This window comes from Camelus bactrianus, chromosome 7, assembly GCF_048773025.1.
Source record: "Camelus bactrianus isolate YW-2024 breed Bactrian camel chromosome 7, ASM4877302v1, whole genome shotgun sequence".
Lineage (NCBI taxonomy): Eukaryota > Metazoa > Chordata > Mammalia > Artiodactyla > Camelidae > Camelus > Camelus bactrianus.
In genome coordinates, this window is record NC_133545.1 from 28,536,839 (window position 1) to 28,557,999 (window position 21,161).

At 40.1% G+C, this 21,161-nt stretch overlaps 1 protein-coding gene across 3 annotated transcripts in view; it reads left to right on the plus strand.

Annotated features, from left to right (window-relative positions):
- Positions 1 to 21,161, plus strand: part of CTTNBP2 (cortactin binding protein 2) — a 376,816-nt gene that overhangs the window by 134,310 nt on the left and 221,345 nt on the right. The gene's annotated exons all lie outside the window — the stretch shown is intronic.

The window sequence follows — 21,161 nt, forward strand, 5'->3', positions numbered from 1 at the left end:
TGTTGAAGGCAAGCTGAGCTAAGGACCTGGTTCTGGGGATTCGCGATTTAATGAATAGGAACGTGTCATGAGCACAGCCGAGGGGTGGTGCCTCTTGGCAATCACCTGAAACGTGAGTCAGTAAACACCAAGAGCTTAGGAACACGAGATGCAATCAGGCACTCCTCCCCTTAAACAGTATCTGGGCTGAGCTAGCAGAAATGTGGTGATCTCTGCACCAAAGGGACTGTTGCTGGAGACAGTGGAATTGGTCAGGTAAAGAAGAGCTGATGAGAGACAGTCAGGGTCCTTCGTACCCAGGAAGCTCCCTGTGTTGGTCACTGATCTTTCCACTGCCTAATCTGCCTGACCAGAAGATACGGGAACACAATGCTGTCCCCTAAGTCCCATCAGAGCCCTATCTCTGTAAATGACTCATCAGAAACATCACACTCAGCCAAATTACTTAGAGTGCAAGGAACTACTTTTTGTAAAGGTGAGAAATCCCAAGGTATCAGACTGCAAACAGGGCAGCGTGTTACAGACTTCAGGTTTGGCACTGTTAGATGTAAGTGTGGTTATTTTTACCCCAATGTATTTTTCTGTCCTTGAGCAATCATTTTGAGCTTGAGGGTGTGAGGAAAGCAGACTTTGTCTTGGTACGTTTCCCCCATGGCAGGCTGGAACTGTCTTCTCGCTCCTTCTTCAGCACCCTAAGCTGGATGCTCAGCTGGTCCTCGTGCCCTCAAGTGTCTGGATACAGCTTCTTTTCTAGGAACTGAACTTAATTCAACTTTGTAATCTACTCACTTCCAACTCCTGCTTTAAATTAACTCGGTACCCTTCCTTCTGCCTTTACTGGTCTCCTTTCGTCTCTCACTTTTTTTTTTCTAATATGTTTCACCTTTGGCTTCATGGTTTCCATTCCTTCCAAAAGCCTTTCTTTATACTCAGTAAAAAAGAGTACACCCGTGACACACAGGGTGCTGGAGGGGTAGGGATGGTCCTCACAATGACGGCGAGGGGTGAGCGGAATAGACAAGCTCTCTGGTGTTCAAGCGTAAAGCACTACGAGAGGGATGTTGACACAATCCAAGAGCTAAAACTGGAAGAGACTCTTTTTTAACCACAGCTAAATATTTGACTCAGTATTTTGAACATTCTCTCCCGAAGGTCATTTAGCCTGTGCTTAAACACCTTATGTGACTGGGAACGCACTACCTTTAATAAGTTTATGTCATATTTGGGAGCTCTGGTAGAATCACCTTTTATAGAGAGAGCTGACTTTTGACTCCCTGTGCCTTCTATTTTTTGGTCTTTGAGAGTTAAGTGTGGGATCCTAAAGAAGAGACAGGATTTCTTTCCCTACTAATTGGGTGTAGAATTTGGAAACTTCTTCAGGAAAAATATATAAATAAGGGTCAACTTGATGGGAAAGGAACCTCGGAATTCTTGGTGATCTAGCCCAGCTTGCTGATACAGGGCAGGACAGGCTGCCTGTTCCTGTAGGCACGTGTTATCGAAATTGCTGCTGCTTTGGGTGTTGTGTCTCCCCAAATTCATATGCTGAAACTTTAACCCCCAATGTGATGGTGTTTGGAAGTCGATATTGGAGATGGATTTCTCTCATGCAACAAGAAGTCTGGAGGTGCTGCAGGTGTTTGTTGCTGTCATTGGTCCTGAGGCTCATGGATATCAGGGCAGGGTCTCTTCTGTTCTCCTGGTTTCCACAGTGGTCCCAAGACAGATGCTGAAGCTCCAACTGCTTCTTCTCTATTTCTGGCAGAAAAGAGGCAAAACGGGAGTGGTGCTTACATCAGGGAAGCAAAGCTTACTCAGATATCGTCAGCCAACAACCTTTTGGCTAGAATTATGTCCAGAGCCATGTTTATTTGCAGAAGAAGCTAGTAAGTGTCATTTTCCAGCTGGGGACATTGCTACCCTCTAAAACATAGGGTTCTATTAATAAGAAAGAAGGGAAAAGGCTATTGCATAGGCAACTCATGGTGTCTGCCAAAGTGTGTCAATAGATCTGTGTCCTCCTGGTTAAAGCCCCATGCAGTGTTCTCTATAAATGTCAGAACTCTTATAGCCAACAGAATTCAGCTCTGACTAGTTTGAGCAGAGAAGAGTGTATTAAAGGTTGTTAGGTAGCTCACAAACGTCTCTGGGAGCACCAGAAAACAAGCTTATGTATAATCAGCTACAAACGCAAACACAGTAAGTATGAAAAATGCCTAATGGCTTCACAGAATTTTTTTTTTTTTTTGCTAAAAGAACAGTGCTGTCCCCATTGCCTTCTATTGGCCTAACACACTAGGACCAGACACTAGAAATGCTACCATAAAAGAACCAGGTCCCCTTGTCCCTGCCAGCTTAAAAAGCTGCTCTCCTCTTGTTGCTCACTTCTGCATCTGGGTCTCTCCTAGCTGGGGCTGCATGGAGAGATCTCCATGGTTACCTGACTGCATCCTAGCTGCTGAGCATCTGGGAAACACAGGTCTAAACCTTCCAGGCTCTCTGGTCCAGGCAGACAAACTAGGAGGGGGTTGGGATGGATGTTGAGTAAGTATCTGGTATCTATCACCGCTTTTAAGATAGAGACCAGTCATCACCTAGTCACTGACTGACCAATAGTTTCCCATGGCTTTGAAGGAAGATTTGACTGAAGAAAAAAAGAAAAAAAAAGAAAAAAAGGAAAAAAGACAGCATCTAATTCCAGAAAAGAATGGCTTCCTGCAAAAGAAAGACAATGACACAATCTTTTCAATTCTATTTTTCCTTCTGCATTACATGGTACATTTTTGTAAAGATAACAGATGGGAATCCTATATTCATTAAGGAGAAAAAAAGAACTCTTCATCTGCTAGTGTTTTAAATAAAGGAAATACATAGTATTTACTGCTACCCTTTGAAGACCCTTTGAAGACTGTAATTAGCACTGAATGTGTTATTCCATCTGCTTAAATGAGTAGGCCACATGGTCACAGGCCTCTCATTTCAGACTGGTGAACTATTCCACTGGGTCTCCTTGGTGGGAATTAATAGAAAATCTTCAATTAATAAGACCCCCCAAATTACCCAAATGTTATCTTCACTTTAAAAACATTTTTAAGAAAACAGCACATATATAAATATAAATGTACGGTATCCATATGTACACTCAAAAATTCAAAAAAAAAAAGCAATCCAAATACTGTCTGACTTCAGCCCAGCCTCCCACAGTGCAATGATTCCTGATATGTCTTTTTAAAAGCATTTCATGACACTTCATGTTTCATAGAACATTGCATAGAACCTTTCTACCCTGTGAGAGAGAGCAGAGTAGACAGTATTTTCTCTAATTAAACGTAAAGAAATGAAAGCTCAGAGAGCTCCAATGATTTTCCTCAGGTTACAAAGTTCAAAAGGGACTTGCCTGACCCTGTAATCTAAATCTTTGCATTTCTATCCTGGTACTCTAATCAGCAATGAAAACTTAATCATCAAAGGAAAAATCTTTCCATCTTTAGGAAGATTATTATATAAGTTGGTCTTACCTGAGGTTACATCTGAAATGTAATGCATGTTGGCAAAACAACTTCAATAATATAGCAGGGTGACAATGATTATGACCATTGGGAGGAAACAAATATGGAATGAATCCCACATCAGCTACCTTGTAGCTGAATGACCTTGAGCAAGTAACTACTTGATCTCTATGAGGCTGAATTCTTCTCCATATAGGATACAGTTAAAGCTTATTCATGTAGATATGCAGCACACATTCTGTAATCCCTGCAAAATCAGATCACTCTATTATTGGACTATTTTAATACATTGAAGTCCATTCATGTATTTTAAAAAATTAAACACTGACCCTATGAGGACTACTGTTCTAGACAGTGCAAATATACAAAGATTGATAAAACAAATTTCTGCCCTTATGATACCAAAGAAGGTGTGGCTGATTTTACATGTGAGCATGAGTGTGTGTGTTGTGTGTGTGCCTTTATGTTGGGTGTGGAGGGTGTGAGAAAGTCTCTATAGGTGATTTATCCTGTGAGCTAAGTCTTGAAAGCTTGATTACCTAAGTCCCTGTGGGTCAGACTTCTGGATTCATTATCTTATCTAGGTCAGTCTGCAGGAAAAAGGAAGGACTGAAACAAAGCCACCTCCTGAAAAAATCAAAATGATTTTTCATTTGGGTTGAGTTAGAACTTTAACTACTTCCGGAAGTATTTTTGGTTATTATGCTATTTATAGAATACACGCCAGGAAGTCAAATATTATTTCCATTATATTAATGAAGAAACTGAGACCTCAAGAAGTTAAGTCTTCTTCAAATTTACTTAAATACTTCAAGGTATGAGTTCAGGCACTGAGGTAGATAGATGCTTAAACCATAAATCTAAACAAGATAAAATCCCTGCTTCTGTAGAGCTTTGGATTTCACTGTTGGATTCACAGGTAGACATGATTATTAACCACATGCCAGGTTTGTTATAATTTAGGGGCATAGTTTAATTCATATATAACTGATTATGTATGTGAATAGGCATTTTTATTTTTTCCAATTTTAATGTCAAATACTTTGAAAGAAACAAAGTACATTTTATAACCGCACCCGAGACTGGATATAATTTTGCATTTTATTTAGTATGAAAAAAAGTTGCCTTTAAAGTATTTTCTTGAGAATACAAATTACTGGTTTGAATTTTTTTTTACTTCTGTCTTTATTGAGGTATAACTTACCTATGGTAAAAAGCACAGATCTCATGTTTGTTCAATGCGTTTTGACAGATGTATGTGCCGGACTGAAATAATCCCAAATCAAAATATAGGACACTTCCTACACCCCCCAAAATTTCTTCATGGTCTTTTCCAAGCAGTCCCCCATCCATATCCCTGTCCAGAGACAACCATGGTTCAGATTTCTAGTTAAGTGTCATAAATTAATTGTGCCTCTTAAACTTCAGTTAAATGGAACCATAGAGTATGAATTCTTTTTCTCAACATAATGTCTAGGAGATTCAACAATCTTACTGTTTGTATCATTAATTCCTTTTTAATGCTGAGTCATGTTCTATCATATGAATATATTCCTAATATCCATTCTCCTGTTGATGGGCATTTGAGTTGTTTCCAATTTGGAGCTGTTATGAATAAGGCAGACATGAACATTCTCATCATACAAGTCTTTTTGTAGAATTTATGTTTCCATTTCTTTTGGATATGCACCCTGGGAATAGAATTGCTGGGTCAAATGTGGTTTAAATAAAGGTATTGCTGATAATATTATCATACAGCTAGCTCTCAATTAGCTGTGTTAATACGCTTATATATACCAAAGAGTACTACAGATAGTCCAAAGCAGGCCCCCAAAATTCTAGATTTAAATATGGAATTTTCTCATTGTATTTGTGTTCTCTAACCACACCCATGACTGGATATCATTTTGCATTTTATTTAGTATGAAAAAAAGTTGGCCCAAGATCAAAATTTGTCAAGATGAATGTATATAGATGCATGAGAGTTGGCCACCATTTCATTTATCCCAAATAGCAAATAGCTATCCACTACGTTACCTAAATTTTGTGTTTGTGCACTAGAAAAGAGAAGTTACCAGATTTTAATTTAGCTAAAGTGGAAAGCTTTAACCCAATCACTTGTAACAGAGGGTACCCATCATTTTTCCCTCCCAAGGAGAGAAACAGTGTTTTTCGCTTGAAATATTTATCTACTTGTTTCTATCCTTTTCTATATTTTATCTGTAGACAAATCCTGTGTTTTCCAATGCAAATTAATCCTTTCATCCTTTAGTCAACAAACAATTTTTGAGAATTTACTATGAGTACTGTAGAACATCTTGAATAAAGCATTGAGAAAAGATGGGTCAAGTCTCTTCCATCATGTAGCTTGCAGTTTAATAGAAATAGATAGTAAATAGCTAATTACACAATCACTTATCAAAATAAAGTTGTAATGGGCTGTATAAAGTATGGGGTATAAAAGAGCATGTAATAAGGCTGTGAAATAAGACCTGAGAGGTGGGTGGGAGTCACCTTTCATGTCTTCATCCTCACGTGATGATGAGAACTCTCTGGAGTCATTGGAGGAATGGTGTAACTGGAGTTGGATTTTAAAAGTTTACTTTGACTGAAGAGCAAAAAACTATGAAGTAGAGGGTGACTCTCAATCCCTTTCTGGGCATCACCTTTTCATTGCCACATTCCACCACACCCAAGACCAGGCACCATTACCTTCATGCTGCCCCAGCCCCCTACCTGGGCTTGCCCTTCCAGATCTGCCCTGATCCTTCTGCATTAGAGCCCATCCAGGAGAAGGGACCGAAAGTCATAAGCAGCTTTCAGCTAAGGCTCCAATGGCAGAGAGTGTACTGAAGTGCTACCACTATCCTCCCTCTTTCCTCTGCCCCAGATATAATAGGAACCTTTTTGTCTAAGTACAAAGGAGAAGAAATAGGAAGTTTTAGTCATCCAACTTATCCCAGGTGGAAAGATACTTTGAATACAGGTGGTTAGGATGTTCATCATGCCATATTCTATCAAAATAAGCAGATAGGTTATTTAATCTGCATACTATGGTCCTGGAATAGGTTTTGTTATCATTTCAGGAAGGTTCTAGTGGCAGGATCAGTTTCCACAGTGGATTCTCATCATAACAGCTGGCCACCCACTCTTTTCACCATGTCCAAGGCACATGGGATGTTTCAGAGCATGTCCAAATTCCATTTGTCATGCAGCATGAGGGTCTGTTTTCCCTGATTCTGCAGTGGGGTGAGCAGAGCCCATGAGTTTATTTGTGATCTCATTTTCTGTCTGGGTCTTTTTTTCCTTCAAGAATTTTGCAATGATTTATCTATTAGCTAAACTAATCCTCAGTAATCTTGGAAAGGTGAAGACCAAGTAAGCAGAGAGGGAGATGATCAGGAAGGAATCTACCCAGGGAGTGCCGTACTCCTGTGTTTTAAAGGAATGACAGTGGCTGAGAATTTCAGCCACGAAGGACCAGGAGGGAGAGGGGAGGGCATCTTTGTTGAGTAAGTCCTTGTGCCGCCCTTCAAAGCTGCTGCTGCCGCCCCTACAGGAAAGCCATTGAAAATACACACCAATTAGGCCCCTGTGATCTGGGAGGAAAGCTCTCCAGGGCACCCCTGCAGGAGAGGATATTGCAGGAATAGCCCTTTAGGCCAACATACAGCAGTAGCATTATTTCCCCCCGGGGTGTGGGAGAGTGATGCATTATAGAGAATAATGCCAGAAACAAGCCTGAGCCACAGAATTAGCATCCACCTCCAGTAGCAGCTTTTGGCTTATTTGTTAGAGATGCTGTCCGAGGGGAGGTATAATTCACTTCTGAGCAGCTTGAACTAATATCATTGTTTCTCTCTAGCTTATATATCAACTTCACACTAGAATGAGAGTAGATAATCTTCTCCCCTTTCTCTAGCAAGCCAATTGCAACAGTCCTGCCTGTGCCTGGGCATTCTCAGCATGATAAAATGTCTAAGAACAGAGAGGATGCACCTTGCATCCTGAGAATGTTGAGGTGTCCAGATGGTGCTGGGGAGGAGGTGCAGATAATCGCAGTGCTGGGTTTCTAGCGGAAGAGTGTTCACATGCAACACGAGAAAGCTCCTCCTGGAAAATGCAGGCATCCCCTAATTGGATTGGGCAGGCCATTAGTGACCCACTCACTGGGAAATTAAAGGAAAATAAATGTGTGTGCTAATCTGTTACCAATGAAATCTAATAAATAGCCTCTCCACTTTACCACCTTTGACTTAGAGGTGAAAGTCAGAGAAGTGAAAATAGCACATTTGTCAAAACACCCAATGCTTTAGCGTTCGGAGTAATATAAATGAGGCTGAGAAAGGAAATTGCTAGGGCAGCAGTTCAGAAAAATCACGCTTTTTGCTGCTCTTCTATCTCTGACATAACATACTTTCTTAGCGAGGGATAGGAGAATAAATTTATCCTTAGGTCTTAGTAGAGAGAAGTATGTTGGCATCAAATCACCTGCATACAATTATGCAAGAGAAAGTCATTCATATATAATTTATTACATAATTTATTCACTTATTGATTATTCATTTGTTGATTTAAGTATCTATTATGCCTACTAGGCCAAAGACACTATGCAGTACATCTGAATACAAGAAATAACCCTCAGGGCCTTTGTTCTTTTTAGCAGTTCTTAAGCTTTAACATGCATCAGACTCTCTTGGAGAAATTCTAACTCGATAGGCCTGGGGTGGGGCCTGAGAGGATCTGCATTTCTAACAGGTTCACAAGTGATGCTTATGCTGTTGCTTGGGAATCACACTTTGAGAAGCACTAGTCTAGAGTCCTTGGCTGCCCATTAAAATTGCCCAGGGAGCTATTAAAAATCTTGATACTCAGTTTTCACCCCAGATTACACAAACCAAAACATCTCGAGTGGGACCGAGGCATCCAACTATAAAAGCTCCATTAACCAATAGCCTTGTGGGAAAAACAAACAAACCAGAAAACCAACCATAAGTTATAGAGGAATCAAAGAGAAGGCAGTGGTAGAGAATGGAATGGGCACCCCAGTGACTGGGAAAGACCATTCTAATGACCTGACGAAAAGACAAAAGTGCAATGAACCATGGGAATGAATATTTCAGGTGACAGAACCAGCCTGTGCAGAGGCCCTACGTCTGGAGAAAATTTGTACATTTAAGGAATTAAGAAAGGGCTAGCATGAGGATGAGTTATAGTGAATGAATGGCAGAGTTGTCAAGTTGTAGTTGTAAAAGTAAGCAGTAGTGTGGAGACTTGTAGGCCAAGACCAAGCTTTGAGGAAGAGTAAGAAGCCATTGTTCAATCAGATTTGCATTTGAAAGTTCACTCTAGCTACTGAAAATAGATTGAAAGGGGATGAGAGGGAAGAGGGGGACTAGTTAGGGACTTTATGAGAGCTCACCAGGCCCAACATGGTGCTGGCCTGGATGGGGTGGCAGCAGAGATGGAGGATGGGTGGATTTTAATTATGTTAGAGGTAGAATTGATAGAACTTGCTAAGGGGCAGAATGTGGAGAAGGGAAGACAAAATCATCAGGAATGATTCACAGATTTCTTGCTTTGGCAGCTGAAAAAATGTTGATAGCATTTGCTTGTAGTGGGATGGAATAGATTTTTAGAGGGAAAAAAATCAAAATTTCTGCTTTGAACATATGAAATATGTTTCCTGAGAGAAAACCAACTGGAAGTATTAAATAAGCATTCTTCTATTTGAGCCTGGAGCAGAAAGGGGAGTTTGAAAATGGAAAAAAATAATTTGGGAGCCTTCTGTATAGCCACGAGATTGGGTGATATTACATAGGAAGAGAATAGAGAAGGTGGGTGAAGCTAAACTCTGTGGCATCCATTTCATTAGTGGTCAAACAGAGTAAAAGGAGCCAGTCAAGGAGACTGAAAAAGAGAAGCTTGAAGGCTAAGAGGTAAGCCAGGCAAACACGGAGTCAGAAACCAAGATAAGACATGAGTCCAGAAAGAAGAAAATGATCAGCTTGTCAGATGCTGGTAGGTAGTCAGGGAAAAGGAGGAGAGACACGTGTCCATTGGATTTTACAACACGGAGAGCACTGGTACTTTTGATAAATTTTTTCAGTGGAAGGATGAAGGGAAAAGGTGGATTGTAATGGGTTGAAACGTTACTTGAAGGTGGGGAAATGGAGACAGCATAAACAGACCTTAAAAAAATTCTGTCTGTAAAGGATTGGGATAGAAGCTAGGGAGGAACAAAAGTTAATTTACAATTCTGCTTAAGATGGGCGATAGAAGAAAATTTATATATTGATGAGGAAGATCCAGTTGACCAGAAAAAATTAGTGATGCTGGAGAGAGGAATAACTGAATAAAAAGTTTCAGAAAGTAAAAGAGGGAAGACCCAGAGAACATGATGAACTTTTAGCTTTTGTGAGGAAGGAGAAACTTTTTCGTCTTTTTCATAATAGGAAAAAAGAGGGCAAAGATCAGTGCCAATGCGGGTAAGTGTATAAAACTGGTTGTGGAAGACAAGGGAACTTCCTTGTGATGGCTTCTGTTTTCCTTAATGGAAGTATGCGAAAAGTGAGATGTTAGAGAAAGATATGAAATAATAAACTCTGAGTATGGGAAAGAAACTTGAGGGTGAACAAAATTCCTACTGTAAGGAGAAAAACATTATCAGCAAATTCTTCTTAGAATACTGTATTTGGTAAAAACAAAAACAAAAACAAAAACAAACCTTAGGGAACAGAGTGAGTTCTTCAAAAACTGAATGCTACAATGCTGCACATTAGACAAAGGGAGAATTTTATGCGGTTCCAGAGAAGCAAATGAGAGAAGGGGAAAAATGGAAGGAGAGGATGCAGGCACACTGAGGGCAGGAGGCAGTTCTCTGTGCTGTATGAGCTGTTCCTGTGATTTCTATTCCCCTGCCCTACCCTAAATCTCTAGTAAAGACTGTTGAGCTGACAAAATCCTTCCTGTGCGTGGGTACCTCCTGGAGACAGAGGAGCCTGGGTGGTCAACTTCTTAAAAAAAAAATATGGGTCCCCAGGGATGAACATAAATTGTGAAGAGAATTTGGACATCTATGGGACTAGAAGAGGGTTAAGGCAATCTTTTCTAGATCTCTATTTTGATACCCAGATGATCGTTGCATTTCAAACCAAAGATGCAAGAAGGAAAGATAAGTGAAAGTCATACCTCAGATGGAGGAAAGTAAAGTTCACCTCCCACACCTGGTCTTGGGAGTACTTCCAACCTTCTCTCCTACCTCTGAGCTCTGAAGTCCGCAGTGGAGTGCCTCTTCTGCCTTCACCTTTAATGTGGGGAGATTTCTGCCAAGTTCTGAAGGAAGCATTATGACCTAAAAAACTTCTTTTCATTTTGTGGGATTCTGAACCTCTCATACTAAATTTATTGAAGAAGACTCAAAGAATAGAAAAGATAGTTATTAGGATGAGAAACTTATAAGGAGAAAACCAAAGGAATGCAAACTTTCAACCACCAGAAAGTCACACCCAAATCAATGGTGTGAATGGGTCCCATTCCACGTTTCCTCTTGGACAGCCAAGCAAAACCAGTGTATATACATCCTAAGTGAAATGGGTCAAATGAGTTATTCAATATGAGTGCTTGCCTGTTTACTTGCCCTTTGCTGGCAATGTAATACCTAGAATTTTCTACCGCTGTGAACACTCCCATTTTTTTTTCCCCATCTGAGCTTTGTACTACTCCACTCTGCTGGTGTGATAAATATTCCTTTCAGATTTGCAGTTAAGACCTAAATTTGATCCCAGCTCTTTGTTGTATTCAGTTGCTTGACCCATAAGGAATAAAGCTCTGCAAATGACTCCAGTAATCACACAGCTTTATCCACATCCTCACGCAAGCCCCATATTCCAGCCATACTGAAACACTGGCTGTTGCCTAAACATAAAGGGAGGGGGCCATGAAAGGGATTCCTCCTCCTCTCCCCCTGCCACCTTCCAGGATCACTCTTATTTGTCCCTTAGACGTGGTTCATGGCTCCGATTCTCCTGGTAGCCTTCCTTTGCACCGTTATACCCCTTCCAGTTAGATAGCTTACTTCTCAGAGTCTCCTTGCATTTCTATAATATCTTATAATATTTTTGATAGCATTTCTTCCACTTTTATTGTGTTATTTTCCATATCTCCTGCTAAACAATGTACTCTTTGAAAGTAGATACTATGGATTGTTCTTTTTTTTTTTTTTTTTAATCTACTCCCTGGTATATACTATGTATTGTAAGCATCACAATAAATAAATAAGAAGAATCATGAATTGGCTAGGGTAGTAAATAATGGAAACTGATTTGTATATTATTAGAACATGCTATATAAAATTTCACAATAGGTTTATCATGGAAGGCAAACTTTTTCAGTATGTTCTTAATCTAGAATTAAATGCACCAATACTATAAGTAATTTTGGTATTGTTCTTCAAGAGAAGAAGGGGCATAGTTACTTTCATGGGAAAATATTCCTGGTATATAAACGTAACAGATGTCCTCTACAAACAGACCCTCTTGGTCCTCCAGGTAAAGATTCTCAGTGGGGCAGTCAATGACACCTGAAATCTGGTTCTTACTTGTTTCTCTATTTTCTTATTACTCTTTTATTTTCTCTGCCTGAACAGCTCTTCCTTCACTCTCCAACTAACTGCTGCTTGTCCTTCAAGACAGCTCAGTCATCGCCTCCCCAGGAAATCTTCCTGGAGAGCCTGAGCTTGGTGACCCCTGGTCTGTGCTCCGCGTGAGCTACGAGTGGACCTCTGCCATAACACTTATGACACTCACTTAGGGGTAATATTAAACCCAACGATAATTCTCAGAGCCAATTTCAGTACTTGTGCTGAAGGCAACATGTAAACTCGATCTCCTGAGCAAAACAGAGTATTAGCTATTTTTCTAAGCCTTGTTTCCATGGAAATAACCATCAACATGGCAGGAGGGATTCATTAAGACTGTATTTGATATAGTTCAACAAACTGGTATTTCTCCCCTATTCTTTCTCTAAAAAGATTCAGGAGTCATTTAGCAAATTGGGTCCTTAATGATAACTGATAGAATTATTACCTGACCTTGATGGAACTGGAAACTAATGTGGCCCTTGGATACAATAGCTTTCATTTTCTGCCATGACCCATAGACACAATTGCTATTTACTTCAGAATATAATTTAACAACAACAACAACAACAACAACAACAACAAAACATTCTAATGTTAATATTAAGGTGCTAATTAGATATTATGTCAGTCAGCTCTGCTTACAACAGGAGACTATCTTAGGTCAGAAAAGGGATGTTTCAGGTCTTGTTCCTATTTCCTAATATAAATTGATCTGCTTCATGTCAATAAATCCTCCTGACATTTTACAGTCATGGCAGTAAATCACGAAAGCATCCATGTCAAATGAAAAAGCTGCTGAAAGTAATACCATTAAATGATGATTTTTAGGTCCTGTCACTAACTTTAAAATGTGTTCTTGATAAGGCATTGGATTTATATGCTAATGGCTGTATTGCAGCAGTCCCACCTAATATATCTGCTACAGTCTATAGCAGAAAGTTATTAAACCTCCAAGGACCCTCTGACTGAGAGAAGTTCTGAAATAAATCAGTGACAATGTGCACAGCCCATTTTCTGAGCGTGGCCCGTCACGGCCAGCTGACAGAATGAGCACAGTGTTTGCTTGTTTTTAATCCAATAATATCCCTTAATTTTTTGCAAGTTGTGGAAAGCAGTTTGATAGACTGCAGGAAATCTACCTCGTTATTTCCTGCACAGAATTAGGCATGGAGAGCTAAAACGGGTCGAGGAGCATCTTCAGGAGTCAGTTGCCCTCCTTTTTCAAAAATGAGGCTTTCCTTTTTCCCCTTTTACCATCAAATCTAGATTTCTCTAAGGAGTGTTACATAACACCAGTGCCAGTGAGTCTGATGTGCTGTCCTTGTGCATATTTGTTCCATATTATTATTATTACTTAACTCGTGAATCAAAAAAAAAAGTTTAAAATTCAAGGTTGTGAATGAATAAGGAGCTATATTTTATCCTGCTAGTTCTGAAATTCTTCTAAAAAGCACAAGTAATTCTTTAGAAAGTTACTCACTGCTGGGACCTAGAAGAGCTTAAGACTATTCCCCTTCGATTACGGTGCCCTGCCTTTTCTCCCGCTCCCGAGCTGGGCCTCCATGCTCTGCTCAGCTACTGCACCTCTCTGCCCTGTACTGCTGCTTCCAGAGAGAACAGCTTGACCTGGGCTGTGGTACAACTTCTTCAGCCTCTTGATAAGGATTGTGATGTGGAAACGCTTTATAAAGTCAAAAAGGAAGGGTTTCACAAGGGTTTTTTTCTGTGCCGATTTCAGTGCAAAGTGAAAAAAACGATTACCCCATGGGACCGTGTGTGTGGTTCCTTGCCTGAGGAAGGAGGGACTGAAACACAGATGCATACATTTTATTTTTGCAATTTCTGACACTTCTAGTGGTACATGGATACAAACTTTGTAACACTTGCTTATTTAATCCAGAGAAATCCTGCTAGAAACTCACACTCTCACCATTATTTATAAATTGTCTCAAAATGCATAGCAACGTTCCATTTGATGTCAAGAAGGAGCTCTTCCCCAGGTAAGGGGATTAGTTTAGATTCAGGGTCCGGGTATTCTCACAAGCAGTAACCCCATTAAATTCATTATTCTTATTCCTCATAACATGATAGAAAATATACTTAATTCTTGGTATAGAGTTTACATGTCTGAGTTCAAAGACTTTCAATGCCTTACGTAGATTTTTATTTCAAAAGTAGTTTACGCCATGGTCAGTTTTCCTGAGGTTACAACACAGACACTATTAAAAATGAAGGAAACCAATTTGGCAAAAGCATGAGCATTGTTTGAGGCATAGTTTATGAAAGCAGCTTTGCTGGAGAGTTCTGCCTGGTGTGGGTAGAAGCTAGACACCTGTAAACATGTGGCTGGAAGTCTCTATGGATGATCTACATGACCCAGGAGGGATCACAGTGGGGAGGCTAGTCTGGAAAGGGAGACAAACAGCTCAGAAAGGACTGGACTTGGCTAGGGAGCTCCAAGTCAAGGTAGGACTCAGAAAGCTGTAGGAGAGGTTATCTTAGGAGCAAACAAGACTCGGTTATTTGGAAACAGGCAGAGTCTCCTCCAACTGAAAGGGCCACGCTTGAGACATCCATTGCTGCCCTCAGTGGCATAGCTGTAACCTCCTCCCAGGACTCTTTGCCCCCCAAAAGGGTGGGGACTTCCAGGGGCCATGGCAGGTTACAGTTTATTCAGTTCCACCCACCTGGAGTTCCATAGTCCTTAAGCTCTGGGTTTAAATACAGAAACTCTAGTTCAGGCGGAGAGTGAAGTATGAATAAAGCTCTGGTAGCCGGTATGACCTGGGAGTCCTGGAGATGTCTGGGAAGTCAGGATCCAGGGGCCATGATGCGAGGACAGCCTAGAGACAGAGATGGGGGTCATGCCCTGTAGGTAGGGTTGACAGAGAAAATACAGGACACCCAGTTAAATTTGAATTTTAGAGAAATAATGAATAATTGTAAAGTATAAGTATGTTCCAAATACTAGACACAACATACTTATATCTTGAAAAAGTCCATTGCTTCAAGTTAACATTTAATTGAGAGTCCTGTACATATTTTTATTTGCTAAATCTGGTAACCCTACCCCCATGCCCTGCTAAGGGAAGGGACTTCTCCTGCAGGTTGTGAAGCACTAGTGGATTTTAAACATGGGGATATTGTGATCAAATCCATGTCATATCCAGAGCTTTCTGTCACCAGGGTGGACGGTGGACTCATGTTAATGTGGAGGGTCTTGGAGTGGGGCAGAAGGAGGGAAGAAGGACCCTGTCCCAAAGACATAAACCCCAAAAATATGCCATTTTGGATTGGACATGTTCTCTATTCAGTGCAACATTCTGTCTGTCAGTAGCACCAAGCAATGGTTTGTAGATAAAGAATGACATGGTAAGAAAAACATTGGTCTCCAGTCTGGAGAACCAGCTCTCACCCTTTACAGAGGTCACTCGAACTTGTACAAATCACTTAACCTCCAAGCTTATGAGCAGCCTCAATAAACACAGGCTTCCATACGCAAGTTTCTATTCTGTTCTCAAATATTAGGGACATTTCCCCACAGCCCCTCGTACATTAAGGTTTCATGATCTAACCGTACAAATGAGATAAGGCTAGAAGAAAGTTAGTTATCTTCACCCTCAGAATCCTCTTAGTCTTCCAAATCAAATGTCTTCACTTTTGTTCTGACTCTGCAGCAGGTGTCTGTCTCCCCTCTCTGCTTCATAATTGATTCCTTCCTCTTTGCACCTGGCTAGTAAGTCCATTTGCCCTTTACTTCATGGAACTTTAAGATTCTGCATATGCTTTTCCCTACCTGGAAATCTCATTTTACTTCCCCCTCTCCACTTAAGTTGGTTCATCTTTTTGTTCTGTTTAAAACTCCCTTTTTGCATGGAGTGTTTCCCAACCATGCTCACCTGGTTATAATACTGGTCTATTCGCATACTTATCTCAGGATGTGATGCCTCACACAGCATTTAAGTGTGAATCCCTCTATGTGACTGTGTTCTCTTCAACAGCCATTACTCGTGTCTTGCTGCATCTCTGTCCCTCATAAGCCAACTGTTCCTCCTCTCCCCAGCCACCAGGTAGAGGCTCATGCGTTCCTTTGTGTTTTCCTTCCCATAATATGTATTGCAGAGCTGTAGACCATGAGCACCAAATAGACACGGCTAAGCTGCTAAGAGGGATGTTTCATTTATTGAATAGAAAGTGTACTTGCTCGAATGAGTTAACCAAAGCCTAACGTAGTCCGGAGCACTGTTTTTCTTCAAGACTGACTTGGGGAAAGAGGGCATATTAGCAAAACGAGAAGGGGAAGCTTAGGCCAAAGATGAGATGGCCATGAATAAAAGCATGACAATAAGGGAAAACTTTGGAAAACTACAGTGGCAATTTTTATACCTCCTAAAGAGTAGTAAAAAAGCTAACATAAAATTTCAATGTTGTGGACACAGTGAGAGACAGCTATATCAGAAACATTAAACCATAGATGGAAAAGTGGAAATGTTTTGAGGTAATTTTTATTTCAAATTCAAGAGATTAAACAAACAAATGATTTTGGTATTTTTTTAAACTGGTACACTTAGAATTTTTTTTTCCTCTGTGCATAAGTAATATATCTGGAAGAAACAGAAGAAGTCTTTGCATTATTTGGGTTTTTCTGAATATCCAGAATGTCTACTATGATCCAACCAGGAAGAGAGAAAGCACTTTGAATATTTAGAAAAGATGAAATTAAATACAGGGAACTGGTCACACTGAGGATAAGATTGAAAGGGACCTGTGAGGCAACACAGGGGTTAACACCCTCAGGAAGCCTCCAGGCTGAAGGGACAAAGGGAAGCCCAGGTGTTAGCAGAGCCCAGGGGCTGGGACCATCCAGAGAATGCTAGGACATGGGGGCCTGTCCAGTGGGAACCAGAGCCATAAATGAAAGTGGCATCTGTCCAACCTGTATTCCCAGCAGAGTGGGGAGGGCAGAGAAATGCTCTGGCTTCTTCCTTCCTCTTGCCTTCCAACCTGCCGCCGGGGTCTCCCATTGCCCTAACCCATCCACAAGCCACAGACACAGAAGCCTAGCTAACGTTTCCATAGCTGCAACACAGCTGAGCCGGAAATGGTGGAAAACTGATCTGAGCACAAACAGCCCTCCAACTGCATACAGATTTTTATGTAGATAATCTCTCTTAATTCGTAACTACTTATTTTTTTGTTTATTTACTTACCTAATTTCTTATTTCTCAGAGGATTAGAGATAGAATCAACTAATGTTTTTTCCCTTATTTTCATATGGCATCAGAGGCATAACTTAAAATCATAAAATAACAAACAAAAAAGCAGTCATTTATAGGTAAAGTTCACTGACCTTGAAAGTAATGCTTCTTTGCATAAATATGTGAGGTTGAGTATAGGCAGTTACTTCCATTTAAAAATGTATCTGTAGCTCTTTTATCCTCTAGTGGTTTCTATACAGGATGTTTAGAATGTTTCATTTCTCTGACTTTGTGTGTATGCACATTTGTCAGGAGAGGGGCTTTGATGGGGTAGTAATGCATCTAGCTTTTCAAAACAAGGGAAAAAAAGAATTTCTAGGGCAATATAAGCAATTCGATGTAAGTGTGCCTTTGTTGAAGATAAGATTTTTAAATTCTGTTTTCATCAAGGATCAATAAAACATGAAGTTCTGAAAAGAAAACCTTTTGGTTAAGTACTTTTACATTTTATGCTGGAGAAAAGAGAGCCTGTCATGTGTGAGACTTGAGACTTCACATATGACAGGAGGCCTCTGTAATCAGGACACACAACAGCCTGTTCACATCATGTCATGGTTTATAATGGTGCCTTCAACCATTCTGCACACATTATTACAGAAGGTCACATTTCCAAATGAGGGTGTGCTGTTGAGCAGGAAAGCCTCCCTAAGTGCCACAGAACTCAGTTCCTGTGTACAGAGTAGCACACAGCGGGAAGCAAAAAGAAACAGAGCAGAAGCTAAAGCCACATTATAAGCACTTGTTGGACCCATTTTCTTGAGGAATCCCACACTAAAAATGTACACTTATTCCTAAGATGGTGAAAAGTTGATACTATTGGGGAAAAATATTCTGCAAATTTTCATTAAACTAGGACATTGTTTAATGCACAATAGCTGCTTAATCAATGGTGGTGATTAATACTGCGGAGAGATACCAAGAATAATGGAAACTAACAGTATATCATTAAATGTATTGATGAGGACGCCAAGCACTTCACCCGTGTAGGTAGGGAAGAGGAACAGGCCACAGTCTAAGATTTCAAGGAGGGAATAGATGGTAAGAAATGCTAGACAGCTGCTGGAGGCCATGTGTTCTCAAAGTTTATTTACGTAAGGAAGGAAAAACCAGAACAGTAGTCAAGTGCCTGCAGCAGAATCAAGAGATGTTTTCATTTTCCCTTAAGCCTGAGAAACCAGCACATATTTGAAGGCAGAGTTGAAAGATCCCACAGGAAAAAGGGAGAATGACAGAGTGAATAATTGAGAGATTCAAACCCTGGGTAAATTAAAGAGGTAGGATCAGAGAGGATTAAAGACACAGGCTTCAGGTTTTCTAAGAGCTGGCCTTGGAAAGATGTGAAAGTACTTTTTTTCTTTTTTTCTTTTTGGATTGTGATGAAAAGGAAAAAGAATGAGCTTATAGCAAATCATGTTTCAGAACAGAGCTCATCACCTTGGTGAGACTTGGGCTCATCAAGAGATTAGATATTGGACACAGTGATCAAGGTATGGCAGGACTGTGAATTGGAACCAGAAACAGATAGAGGAACAAAGTGGACACAGGACAGTAGAGCATGGTACCCAACTTATGGTGACGAGAAGGTGATGGTCTAGCACATGGCTACTATCAGGAATCCAGCAAGGGAGAGAAGACTGGAGTTCAGGTATAGGGGGAACCCTAGAGGAGGGTCTGGGGGCAGGTGCACACAGCATTGTACTTGCCAGCCTGGGGGCATCTAGATGAGGTTTTAGCAGTGGGATGGTGGTTTAGACAGAACTTTAATTATGAAGGCTAATAGAGAGGAGAAGTGGTTGCCCAGTAAGACAATGTCCACCATGGATCAAAAGAACAAAGCAGAACCTCAATTAGTAAAACTAGCCACAAAGTCAGAGTGAGATTAACAGCACATTCTTTTACTTTGGTGCACTGTTGCTTGAGCTACAGCCTCTGACTTGAAGTAGGATCTATTCCAGAGCCTCAGGTAGGGCTGAGCTGGGATCACATGACCCTTCATGATCACAGAGGGGAAGACAGACAAAGGCAGAAGCAGCAGGAGTAGAAGGCTTATATCTGGTCAGAAAAGCAAGAGGAGATGCCAGTTGTCAAGACCTGGAGAGGTAGGTGGCATTCAGGTTTGAGACCAGGAAAGATCTAAAAGAGCTCTTTCGGCCAGAGAGCACAGGAATTCTCTGAGTGGCCTGGAAGGACTGTCAAACAGCAGAGACAGCCCAGTTGACACAAGATGGGTGAATTTGTAGTGAGCCAAATTCACCATCCTTCCACAGAATAAAATGAGTCATTTTATCCTCATAAAGCCTCCCCTCATAATCTTTTTAAGAATTTATTGGCTTCAGTTGAAGCCCTTTAGTTAGCTTTGCATCTACTTTGACTCAGTATTAAGAAATATTTCAGTCCTTAAACGATTCTTCTAATATTCTTAGTACAATGAGTCATCACTGAACAACAAAAACCAAACTGTTTAGATTTACATTTTGTTGACAAATGAATGTATCCTTATTTCCTTATATACAGGTTCCCAGCCTAACGTTTTTTTTTTTTTTCTTTTGAAAACTAAATTCCGTTTGGGAAAGGGCAAGAGCGTGATGCCTAAAAACAAAGCTTAGAGAGTAACATGCGAACATGGAAATAGAGTAGAAAGAAATTAGTGAAAAAGAAATCAGATGTTAAATAAGAGAAGAACGCTAAGTGCTCCCAGCCTCACAGTTTGAGAAATAGCTGGCTAGATTATGTCTTCTAACTGATTGATTTGAATGTCACAGGAATGGAATTAAATTATTTGTAGTCTCAATGGCTCATCACTCGGTTGTAGCAAGAAATAAAATTAGTTGGGTATGAATTCTTCACCAGGTTGTGCCAATTATTACACAGGACATGATCTTATGGTCATTTCCTTTCCTGCAAATGATGGAATGGTGCTCAGCCAGTTTGGTCCTCACGAAAATCAAGCAATGTAATTTGATCTATTATTTTAGTTAATTGATGACAAAAACTAGTGACTGCTGTGTCACTAATGGGCTAATATTTATTAAAAACAAAACCAAAGCTGACAGGAAAATAGCTAACTCAGTCATGTTGAATGTTACATACATCCATCCTACATCTTAATTTCCTTGTCATTAAATAAGTGAATTGACACTTTGTCAAAACAGCAGTGAAGTCTTTTGAAATCTTTTTGTAAAAAGCATATGTAAAAATGCCAGAAGTTGTGATTAGAAGAAACTCACAATTTTGACTCTCCTTCAAAGTTTTCAGTAACAACACTTTGTACTTAGGTCAAAATGTTCTTCTAGGGAATTGAAGAGCTAATGAGTAGCAATTTGCCTATTTCACAAAGAGGAATCTGCATATAAAATTACTTCTAATTTCTTATATTAACCTAATTAAATTTATTGTTTGAGGAAAAAACCCAAGGGAATATTAAGAATAAAGATGAGTGTTAAATTGAATTTAAGCTATCATTCTGTGGTAGATGTCAGGTATTCCCTTTCAAGGGATATCAACCTACAGATAACCAAAATTAGTATGTCACCAAAGGTCGTTTTTGTCCCTCTTGCTAAATGCTCTAAAAGTATTTTCCAGACTGCAAGTTTTAGTGATATGTTTACATTAAAAACAGGTCTATTTCAATGCAGAAGTGATATATACATCATAGAAAGACTGAACATGTAAGCAAGAAACATAAACGAATATACTTCTGACAATTTCAAATTGTTTTTGGAATTGCTCCTATCTCTGACTTCTCTGAAAGGT